Below are 12,572 nucleotides of genomic sequence, written 5' to 3' on the forward strand. Positions count from 1 at the left end.
CCTGCAACAAGTTAAATTTCAGTTTTTAAATAGTTATTGAACACAGGAACCACTTTCAGACAGCCTACAGAATCCCTATCCTGAGAGACTTTTAATACTTGACGGAAAAAAACCTTGACCAACCAGCACTAACTTTGCTCATGGTATTTGAATTGATGCTAGCATAGTTATGCTATGAGTTTCAGTAAAACATTATCATCAGGGAATTATGTACTATAGCCCAGAGATAAACTCCTACCATTATAACAATAGGCCACTAAGACAGGAAAGTAACATTACAATTGATCCTACTTTGTTTAATCTTAAGATATATTACCACATTCTTTTTGGTTCTGAGTTAAGAGGTATGTTTTATTAATATCATGTACGCTTTAGATTTTTTATACATACATCAACAGTCCCATCTTTACTGGACACAAAGTATGTAATCCTGACCACAACATTCATTCCTACCACCAAGGATCTTTTTTCCCCTCCCATTTATGAGAAAAAACGGCATGCTTTTGAATAAGGCTCTCAGTGCCCTCTGGATTTTTTTTGTGGTCCAAACCTTTCTATTCTTTACGAGAAATTTCCATTGCATAAAAACCTTATGCTCCTAGTTTTTCTAATGTTCTATTAAAGAAGCGGTATCTTCACTTTCATTAAAAAGCCATTTTCCAACAAATTTCACATTAAGCTCCCTAAGATTCCTCAAACAGGCAGAAAATCAGTCTTACTCATGAAAGTTTTTATACAAATGGCACTTCTCAAACACTAATGCTTATCTGCAGAACTCTCCAAAATGACACGAGCACCATTAGCATAGAAATGCCAAGTAATTTTAAGAAGATTAGCAGCCATTCTGGAAGTTAGTACAAGAGGTCAATGACTACCAAAACCAGATGGGATGATATCCTTCCTCTTCAACAAAAGCATTTATGATGTCTTCAGATCCAGTTCCTTCCTTGTTTATAGATAAATAGCTAAGCAGTTGTGCAGTTTCACATCATCAGGAAGCAAATTTTACGTATTCTTAGATAGTGCACTGATGGAAATGCCAGGACAGAGCTGTAGATTTTTTTATTATTACTTTTTTCTTACATGCATTTTTTCTTTCGTTCCCATATACGTAGACTGACTGAATTGTATCTAACAATCAGTAAACCCTGAGCTGGAGAGCCATTGCTTGATCTTTAAAGGGAGTATTCAGCCACATCACTGCACTGCAACGTTGCCATACTAGCATCTGATAAGCAAATAAAACATAGTAGCTAACTGAGTAGCACGTGATCATGCATTTATGCCATACAAGCGGAGAAGATCGGCTATGCAGCATGATTGATGGCGTGAGTTTTCTTATCAGTATATGCCACACTGCATTCATCCAGTGAATGAGCTTCTGCTACAGTACATCCCACACAGCGTGGGAAGTTACGTTTAGGTACACCGCAGTCAGAAGTTTATATTCTTGGGCCCTGTCAAAATTATTAGGAGAAAAGTTACTAGTAATTGTCTCTAGGCATAGAATAGCTTCTCTTTTCAAAGTCCAGTAAGTATTTTTTAGTGTACCCAACAGTCCACTGAAAGTTCAAAAACCTACAAAGCCTTACCTACCCCTGAGCTTTCATCAGTACGAAAGCTTGCTAGAATCTCATATAGATGAAGCCCCTAAGTAACACTGTGCAAACAATAACAGGATAATCACAGCACACCATGGAGGGAACACAAGAAAAGAGCATACAAAACTTAAGTCTGGTATCATTAATCCTCTTAAAGAATAAAATTGATGTGACTTTTTTTTATTGAAAGTAGATTTATGACAGACAATATGCTCAGACAAGTGCCTGCATCCAGTCAAGAGCAAATGTTATTTATCACTTCTCTCCACCTCGTACTATTTACCTCAGTGTGTCACCTGTCTACAAAACATGGCTTAGGAACTGTAATGTTTTGATGAGCACAGCTATCTGTAAAAAACCACAAACTCTTCTGTCCTTTGAAGAGATTATTCTCCAAAGGTTTGCTTTCAACTGTCTCCTTTCATTTTCTTCATTTTGCTTTAACCTTACCTCATTCTAACCAAGCCAGCTCACCTGAATTCTATTCCAGGGCACCTGCTAAACTGCAGAGCATAGAGGCTGAACTTATGACAAGAGATTATTCCAAAGGAGGTGCTTCCTTTCTTGAGACCAAAATCCCACTGAACAGAATGTCCAGACAAGTTTTCAGTTTCACTACTCTCCAGCAACAGATATAGAGGCTGACATATTAATCTAATGGAGTATTGAAGGCTAAATTGCTTACCCTAGGAGCTATGATCAAACCTCAAACAAACAATACCCAGCAGCAATTAGCATTCTATCTGCACTGAGCCTAGAACAGATTTAGCTAAGAAATCCTATTTCATAACCAGTCTTTCAAAATAACGTGAATACTTTGCTCAGAACAATTATTGGTTACTTCAGGAAGAAGAAAACTCTAGTACTGGTGATAGAGAGAATTAAAAACCAAAGGCAGAATGTCTTGGGGTGACTTCATGATGTGTATCCCATATCGCTGCCCTATGCCCAAAAATTAATTCTTGTGCCTTTCTATGCCTTTAAACTGAGCCTGAGAGGAGGAAGGAAAAACTGAGCAAAACGTTTTCAAAGCAGTTTGCAGCTTGTTCAAGGTCACACAGAGACAGCAATTTTTTTTTTTCAGCTGCGGCAGGAGAGTGAGAGGGAAGGGAAGCACCCGGGCTTGCTTTTCTTTCCAGTTGGCTTTCAGCAGTTTTTTTTCCTCAGCTCCTTTTCCTTTGGAGAGCTGAACTTTTGTTTTCCTGGGACTTCGTTTTTTTTTTTTCCTTTTCTCTCTGCTGAACTGTTTCAACATCAGAATACATTGCGAGGAGTTTCTACTGAGGCCGTGGCCCTGGAGGTGGGCCCACCATCCCGTCCCAGCTCCAAGGAGGGGGAGAGAGACATCTACAGAAGGACTCTGAAATTTTCCCAGGTTTCTCTCAGCAGATCAAGAGGTTGGATTATTTAGCATCATTATCTTTTTTTCCTATGTGTTTGTTAAACAAATAGTTTTTATCTCTTTCACTTTCCTTCGAGGAAAATTTATTTTTTCCCGAACCTGGTGGGGGAGGGGTGGTTGTGACCTGCCTTCTCTCAGAGGATGTATTTTTGAATTTGGCCAAACCGGAACACAGATATATACACACAAGGATGCTAGCACTCCATCCCACAGCTGAAGAGGAGCATGCTTTAATGGTCCAAGTGTTCCCCAAAAAGCCTGATAGCATTAGATACTGCGATACATACCAAGGCCAGGTCACACCATGAACTTCCTCAAGTTTAAGTGAGGTGGAAGACAGCAAACTATATTTGATATTAATACAGAACATAAAAAAACCCCTTTATTTTTCTAAGGGAATTGAAAGTTTCTCCCTTTTTTAACTCCCTAAATATCAATTGTTTTTGAGAATTGATGCAGAGAAAACAAAGTACTTATGACAGAAAACTTACCTAGCACAGTGTTCTCTCCAACAGAAGCCAGTAGCAATACCTAGAAAGAAAAAGCATATGAATGTGTTCTAGCGTACTCTCAAACTTTACAGTCTACTGTTCAGGAATTTCCTGGTTCAAAAGGACTAAGTCTCCTAGCTGCTGGATATTCTGTGGCAGTCAGTTCTGTAGTTAAGCTCTACACTATCTGAAAGTAGTTTTTTTTTATTTTTAGCCCTGCCATCTGATAATAAGGAGAGTAAGTGAAATGAGTGAAGAAGAAAATGCTTTCATCCTGTCGCTTTTCCATTACACTTGCGGTTTTGTATAGATCTGCCCTGTACTGTTAGGCCAACAAAATAAAATAAAAAAAAAAGGGAGAGAAATGCTGGAAATTCTGTTTCTCATTAAAAATACAGAGAAACATAGTCCATTATATTCTTTTTGATACTGCATATACCAGAAATACTTATATTCAAGAGGAAGACATAATATGACTGTATAATGATGTAGTATTTTCAATTTTCTAACCTTTTTCTTTACTGACAACACTCAACTTTTGGAGCACTACTTTGCACTGGTCTGTTGTTTTGACAGAAGAATTAATTCAGATTTATTTTTTATTCTATTGAGTGGAGGAAAATTGAACAAATATTTATTGATTATAGCATGCCCTCTTCTTCCCTCAGTAAAACACTACGCATAAAGACAAAGGCATCACTGGAGTAAGGACAAGTCTCCTAACCCAAGTGCTGGCGATACATCCAGTCAGTCATCCTGAAAAGTAAGTTCTCTTAAATCACCACAGCTTCGTCTTCAATGACCACTCTGACTGCAATTATTACTTGTGGTTACCAGATCTCATTTATAGAAGACAAGAATAAAATATCAGAGGTAACCAAGCCACACTAGAATCTACTACCAGAACAAGAAGGATTTGAGTTTTTTTCTTGAAGTTGACCAAATCTTCATGCATTAAGCTTCTGCTCAGAGCAGAATTGCTTCAGTCAAGGTCAACCTTATTTCTATAACGTATTTAGCAAACTTACCAGTTAAGTCAATAAATGAGTTTGCAATAAGCAGAATAAAGATACATGTAAAACCAAGCTCAAAGAACACTGGAAACTTCTGCAAGGCCTCAGCATCTAACACTATAGTGAAATATCTCATCTGCCACGCTAGCTTTATCCAAAGCCCAGATAAACAAAGTAAATTTGTTTTAGGCTTTGACAATAAACACATTTCAGTTGTCTTATGTCTTCAGCAATACATTTTGCCTTCAGGAAGAGAAAGTCTCACTAAGACTTAGAAATCCCATCTCAAGCTTGAACTTTGCATCAAATTTGTAAAGCAAATTTGTAAAGCAAATATACAAAGCAGTGGCAGTAATTTTAGTACTTTTAATCAGTGAGAAACCAATTAAACAATACACAATTCACAATACAATCCTTACATAAGCTGGAAAAGATATTAAGGTTCATGTAAAGTTCAACATGCTCTATTTTTAACTTTAGTCATTAGCATTCTCATTAGCAGTAACTTAATACGTGAGAAAGGATTATAAGCAGTCAGGAAGTCAGATGTTGAAATTTTTATATAATTACTTTAAAAAAAAAAAAAGTAGCCCAACAAGTGATTCCATAAAAATTACTTGGACCTAGTCAACTAATGCAATCCCCCATTGTCCCAGTATACCAAATTAAGGCTTTATAAATTAGCAATTAATTGCTTGCTATTATTATTTTTTCTTTATCATGGTGTACTTCATAAGCATGTTTCATTCCAAAAGTAAAAAAAAAAAAAAAAAAAAAAAAAAAAATCAAAAAAAAAAAAATCTGGACTCCCATTTTGCTCTAGGTCACAGAGTAACAATCCTCACATCCATGTAGTTTGACACTAATACAACAATTTCTTTAGAAAGCCTTTTTAAAAGTGAAATTTAGGATACTGCTGTAAGAGCTACTCAAGATACTTCTTAAAGCATTTCACGAGATCAAAGCAACCCAGCCAAACTCACAACAGACTTACTAGGAGTTGACATAATAGTGAACTGAATGACAATCCCTTTGAAAATGTCCTGATACAACTGCACTTCAAGAAGGCTAACAAATAGGGAAGAGGCATGAGCATCTGCTAGCCTTTAAGAGGTAACAAACTGGTTTTGAGCGCTCCTGTACGTCTGAGCCCCAACACTGCAAGGTAGCCTTGACTGAAGGCCAGAACTCTTTGAAGAATTATAGGCTATATGAACTATCTGGTTTTTTGTAGAGATTTAGAAGCAGCAGATACCGTGATGTATTTACATACATATGGAAGATACTGAAACTGCTTCAGATGACTGCTAGGAAAACAGTGAATTAGGGACCATCTTCGTGTTATTTTACTGCATGTAAGCAATAACTTAATTTCTCTGAGAGGATTAAACTAATTTCTGCCAATTCTGACATCAGTAAATTCTGCCTTGTCACAGTAAATTGTAACTAATACAGAACTTAATATTTACAAGATGACAGTAATAGCTTTTTAAGCTTGAACAATAGAAAAGTGCTGTAGTAAACTTTGCCTCGAGACAGGTCAGTCACATCTGGATATATGGCATCAAACCCAAGGTGAACAAATAATCCCAAATGGAAAACCACCGAAACAGCTTCATTCTAGAAGCTGTAACTTCTGCTTATTTAAAACTATTAAAGCATTTTAAATTTTTTTTTTTATCTGATGCTTGATCTGTGCTTTGTCCTTCTGTTTCTTTAGCTTTTGACAAACAGAGACAATGTAGGACTGCATGGAGTAAAGCAGATTCAAGGTAATGCCAAATTCTAGCAGCCTTTGTCATGAAGTTTCTCTTTCACCTAGAATGAGGAAAGAACTACTAAGATAGCTGCCAGTGAAGAAATTTAAGTTGATTAGAAATGTGGGTGAACAGCTCTATATCTTAGGCTTGTTCCAGACTTACTTCAAAAAAGTGACACAACTTTCCTGGAAAACTAGTTGTTTTGACCAAGCTGTATTTAACAAGCTGTATCCTCTCATGAGAGTTAAGAAAGTTTCAATGTAAAATAAAAGCCGCTTCATCTGTTCTGCAAAACGTGTCTACCATATTGTCTTATGTAACAAATCTTAATGTAAATTCCACCAGCTATGACACACCACTTACAAACTAACTGACTATTTCCCTCACAGAAGAGATATCCAAAAACTGTCTGGACACAATTTTGTGCAATGTGCTTGCTCTAGGATGTCTTGAGCAGGGAGGTTGGACCAGACGACCCACTGTGACGGTCCCTTCCGACCTTATCCATTCTGTGATTCTGTGACGGTGGCCAATCTCGAGTTAGACCTTAAGCAGCTGCTTAATTCTGTTCCATGTCTCCTCAGATTCTTTAGAATAATATTGAAATGCAAGCATACAGAGAAAAGTCAGACCAGTTTCTGAAATCGTTGGCTCAGGGCCTTTAATTTAGCACAAATATGCTAAAAATGCTGTCTTAGTATATACTAGGCAAGTTAGAACAAGCCACTTTTCAGCTGTATTCTTTTGTGGGTGTGGCTTTGGTTTTGTTTTACACTAACCAATAGCTCTAGCTGTATCATTGTTTCAAATGATACAGCTAAAGTCTGTCCAGGACTGTCAGTTACTTTTTTTTTCCACTGTTGATGCTACGGAGCCAGCGTAACTCTAGAAGAAAAACATTCTATTTCATGTACAGTTTTTTTGAGTTGTTTGGGTTTTTTTCCTTGCTTGTTTTTAACCATAACAGCACATGAAAATCTTTTCTAAATGAATCAGTCTGTGGTGAAACTCCTTGCTAGCTGTATTTGGGGAGGAAGAAAAGTCTGAAAGTTTTGCAAGTTTATTATTCCAGAAAAACAAAAAGCCTAGACCAGATTAGAATTACTAAATATCAAGGCTCCATATTAGAAAAGCTTTCAGGGCAGCGCGTCTGACTATAGGAAAGTGTCCAACCTTTTGTTCAAAATACTACATTAGAAAGCTGAATCAGCTGTGGGACTGCAAAGAACTTAAGCTTTTGAGGTTGCCAAGGCAAGTAATGTGCCTAAACTTGAAACTTTTGGCTATAGCCTGTACATATATTGGAATAAAACATTCCTACTGCCTAGGATCTTAGCTGACCTGCTTTTGAAGATATCAAATAGCTGAATCCTCAATAAATCTGTAACAGCTGTGGAATATCAGTGTCTTTCTCTCATGAACTCTTGGACAGTTCTTAAATAGACGTAACTACTGCAAAATGCCATGAAAAATACAGACATAAGCCTGACCCACAAGTCTACCCATTCACTTTCAGAAAACCATGTTGAGTGTTTTAGCCTAGTCAATTCAATCTTATGCGTGCAGTATAGTAGAATCTATTGTAACTTCAGACACAAGTTCAACTTCACGGACCACCCCCTTCTTTAGCCTTACCTGTGAATCACTGCACCTTAGACTAAAAATGCTCTCAAATGTATTTGACATTCTCTGACTACGTACACAAGGATTTAGGTAAGAGCATGCATCTGAACGTCTCATTTAAAAAGCTCTTAAGTATGAGAAGCTCTGAATTCCCAGTTCAGTGTAAGTTTTCACCATCTTGTCTAAATTTTCACCGGTATAAGCAGTCATTTTTGTACGAGAAACTTCAGGCTTGGTCACCAATTTCTATTCGAATTCTTCAACTTCTACAGGTTCTACTTTTTGTTTTGTTTTGCTTTTAAATGTGACATTTTTCAGTCATTGATATTAAATTATTTATGACTCACATTCGAATTAAAATCTGCCTCTCAATGTTCGTAATACTCTTCAACTATGTAATGGATGAATCTACAGCGTAACGGAAGACAATCTCCTTTCCCTTGACCCAAAAATAAAATACTACTTTGCATCCCTGTTGTTGCTTTTTTAAAGCAGAATTATCATTTCTGGAATTGTCTGGTGTAGATATTTTGCTTAAGCAAGAAGCACTCCATGGTACAACCGATCAGTGACCTTGAGACTGCTCTTAGAAGGCAGTTGCTATAGTAACACCACCACAACTGAGGTACATCCTCAGCTGGCACCACCACTCTGGTGAAACAGATCCATCGTAAATACATCTATCCTCTACTAGTGTCTCAATATTTAAGGAAGAAACTACTGTATCGGGTTTTTTTTAGAATTATTTAAAAAAACTTGTGCTGTGGTAGACCCTGTATACTAGGTATGAAATCAAGTGGCTAAGGCTATATATGCACAAGTCCACATAGTGTTAAATAAAGTACCCTGAAATAATGTATTACTGAAAGTTACAGGTACTTCACTCACTGTGTTAATCCAGATAGCAGTTCTTGGTCAAGGAAATGAGTCTACTGAAGAAACCTTGCAATAGCATGTAACCTAGAAAGTAAGTTTGACATCTTTTTCCAGATTCTCTAAAACAGATAAAGTTAATGGAACCCTGCTATATCAAACTTAATGCAAAATGCAAGCACAATGAATTACTGCTGCATGCCAGAATACTCCAAGTCTCACATGTGCAACCTCATCACCTTGAAAAAGCTTTCAAGCCAACTTTGCACTAAGGAATAGTGTTGCCCCAAAGGGTTTCTCTCTATACAGTGTGCTACTAGTTCTTGTGAGCTCTGAAAGAGGATGAAAAAGGTGACTCATTACTGAAACGTCAACAATGAAACACGTAAACTTGAAGAGTGCTAGTAAACAGAAACATTAAGGACAACCAGTTCTGTTTAAAGACAGAGGATTAATGAACAGATTATTAGTTAATTATAGCAAACTATTACTCAGACATTAAAGTTTACTTTATAGCTAAACTGCATTTTCAAGACACTATTTTTTTCCTTAAACTCAAATCAACAGGAAAGGCCAGTCACAGACGCTTCATAGATTGTTAATGTTCAAGAGATCCTATTCCAGGTAAAACATTTGTGGATTCTAATCAGAAACAAGTATTAGGACTGTTCTGCCTCTGATAAAGTCAGCTCACGTCATAGGTTTGCGTTATCATAAATTAGAGAAACATTTGCTAAACTTCCATAGCAGTGAAACCTGCATGTCAGCTAAAAGGTAATTCCAGATACAAGTCACACACTTGAAATAAGACTTTTGGACACTCCACTCTTAAAAAAGTCTGATCCCTACTTAACTCAATAAAGTATCTGCCCTGAAAACTGACTGAGGATCTCCTGCATGCATAAGTGTAACATAAAGGTAGACAGAAAACAGGAAAAAAGCTCACAGACAATATTAAGCAGACATCAAACAGGGCCCTAAAAAAAAAAATTAATAATAACAATAACTTCTGCAACTGTGTGTTACAGTAAGAGGGTTCAGCTGTGCTGCTTTTGGAGGTTGAGAAACACTGTCACGTGAGCTTAAAAAAAAGTCAATTACTCTTATGTGCCACTCTTCCCACTTTCATCACTTCCATGAAGTTGCAGGTAAGGTGGATATATTTGAAATTGACCTGTGTCCTATAAATCTGTGTTACAGGCATTGATAGCTTCTTTCTGAACAAGTGTTCATATAAACATAGAATATATTTCTACTTAGTAGTAGCTTCCTACAATAAACAAACTTTTATGAGAGTACAATAATTTGTCTTCAGCTTTGCATGTAGTTGTTCACTTTAGCCTAGCTGCACAGGTTAATTTGAAAACTATCTAGACCTAGACACAAAAGGCACTCTTGGTATACCGTACACAAAAGACGTTCTCTACTCTTCTCCCCTCCCCTTTTGTTTTTTTCCCACATAAAAAGATCCTTGGACAAAAATATGAACCTTGATTTCATGGAAGTGAAAACTAGAGTATTAAGCCCAAATCCTGTAAATGCTGGCAAGTGTGTCAGTCTACTCTGCAGGTTCATTTAGACGCACACACCAGCAGCTATTAAAGATCTTAGTCCCATTCTCAGTCCTTAAACCTCAGCCTAGCAACCACGAATTCCCTTACCACCTATGAAGCACCACTGATTACAACAGTATAGGAAAAAAGCAAAAGAAGTAGTTTCTCCTAACAAAACCTAGTATATTCTAATTCTAGAGTCCCGTTAAAAATCCTTCAACCCTAAACCAAACAGCATGGGATTGGTGACCTTCCGAGCCCTTACAGATGTGGTCCATTCAACAGATTAAAGACATTAATTCTACTCCAAAATAAACATTATTCTAGTATTTATCCCCTTCAGTCAGTTAGTCTGCTTAGCAATATGTGTATGCTCTACACTAGTAAAAAATACACATTAAATGCAGCAGGTCACTCAACATCAGTTGTCAGGACAGCATTCAATATATCTACTCAATCCTTATTGACTTAAGTGAAATTAGTTTTCTAATGCAGATACAGTAGGTAAAGAACTACCAGCAACAACACAATCAGTATCTCATCCAACTCTTCCCCGTTACAGCCCCTGGGTTTATAGAGGGTGCTGAATTCAGTCTATGCTCAGGCACCACTTGAGTCTCTCTTCTCTATAACATTTGTTTCAGAAGCAGACTCTTAGAGGAACTCCTTCTAGTTTACATTTTGACACGACTGTGGCTACTATAGTCCCATCCCACCCATCCCCTTGCACTGTACTGGCGTTTGGGCAACTAGGGGTAAGACGGTAGCCAGGAGTTGCCTGGGTGGTTAAGTCTGTTTTGGGGTTTAACTTTTATTGTTGGCAGGAAGGAGGGAATGGGCAATTTTGAGTTAAAATCTGTTTGCTGATGACAAGAGACTCAGCCCCAGAGCAAGGGAAAGAGAGGTAACAGAAAAGGAAGCACAATAGCCCTGACTTGGCTTGAGAGCTGTGGAAGTGTACTATGCTGTCTTAAAAAGACAACATTCCATTAACATGCATTTAAAGGGTTCTGGTTTTAAATTTTCAATTAATACTAGAAAGACAAGAGTTTGTTGTGATGTTGCTTACTTTTTACACAGTACAGTAAAGTGAGAGCTTAGCTCCCACCCCAGCATTTAAGAAAAAAGACAAACCTCAACCCAATAGATGAAGGATTCTTTAGGCCCTAACCTAAAACAGCATAAGTCAACGATAAATATCTGTAGTGACAGAAAGACAAGACACATTCCAAGTACAGAGTCCTCTACATCTTGGAGAAAGGTCAGGCAGCTTTTAGTGAACAAGAACAACTTACACAGAAAAGAGCTTTAAGGTAGACAAATGAGATTGAACCTGTAGATCCCTTCAGTTTGATTTTCACCACTGTATCTGAAACTACAATAATTTTAAAAATAACCATTAAATAATCTTTAAGGTTAACTCTTTGACAAAAGATATGTTTTCTAATGTCTTTCTTCCTTTGTATATTAAAGATAGGATAATTAAGATTTCTATTTTAGCAGCAGACAGGCCTTACTGGAAATGCTAATCTAGAATTACCGGAAGCAAGAAAAGATGTATTGTCACCTAGCAGCGATCACGTAGTAATAGGAACAGTTAACACACTGTAAAACGAGAAACTGAAGATTAACGTAATCAGTAGTTGATACCCACCATGAGAGTAGTTTATGCGCAGTCTTGCATGTGAGAATTTATTTCTTGACAACTGATTTTCAGCAAGCACTTGCTCACCAAATAGCTTGAAGTTTCAGTCAGGAAGGGATGCCTAACTGAAATTCCAGCAATAAAAGCATGCCTGCATGTTATTAAAGGAAACAGTGGAAAATTTCTCAGGCTGACATCCAGAATGTCTGCGGTTCCTTTTCATATTTCTCTTCTTGCAAAGCAGTTATTAAACCAGACCCTAAAAGCCTTTTTTTTTTTTTTTTTTCTTCTTTCGTGAAGCCTGGAAATTTCCACTGCTTTTAAAGATTTTTAAAAAGCTCTCTCAAATATACTGCTCAAACAACCTTCCACTTCTGCCTAGACAGACTCTTTCATTTAAAGTTTCATTGCTGTAAAGCAGGGCTAAGATGAGAGGGAAGGAAAAAATTTTGCTCAAATACCAAAAGCATTGCTTGGCCAATCTGAAATATTATCATACTGTGTATTAATCTTGATAGAGGTCACTTGACGTTCAGCTACAGACAGACAGATGGGCAAGAGAAGACAAAGCACTTGATAAAGCTGCCTCGTAGCTGTACATTTGAACAGAA

The 12,572-nt window shown here is 37.2% G+C and overlaps 1 protein-coding gene across 4 annotated transcripts in view; it reads right to left on the reverse strand.

The window, feature by feature from the left end:
- Positions 1–12,572, reverse strand: part of NCOA3 (nuclear receptor coactivator 3) — a 63,106-nt gene that overhangs the window by 45,857 nt on the left and 4,677 nt on the right. For all 4 annotated transcript variants that reach the window (XM_010396759.3, XM_010396760.3, XM_010396745.3 and 1 more), the window contains exon 2: positions 3,495–3,534. The gene's annotated coding sequence lies outside the window, so the exon portion shown is untranslated. The remainder of the gene's footprint in view (positions 1–3,494; positions 3,535–12,572) is intronic.

Source organism: Corvus cornix, chromosome 20, assembly GCF_000738735.6.
Source record: "Corvus cornix cornix isolate S_Up_H32 chromosome 20, ASM73873v5, whole genome shotgun sequence".
Taxonomy (NCBI): Eukaryota; Metazoa; Chordata; class Aves; order Passeriformes; family Corvidae; genus Corvus; species Corvus cornix.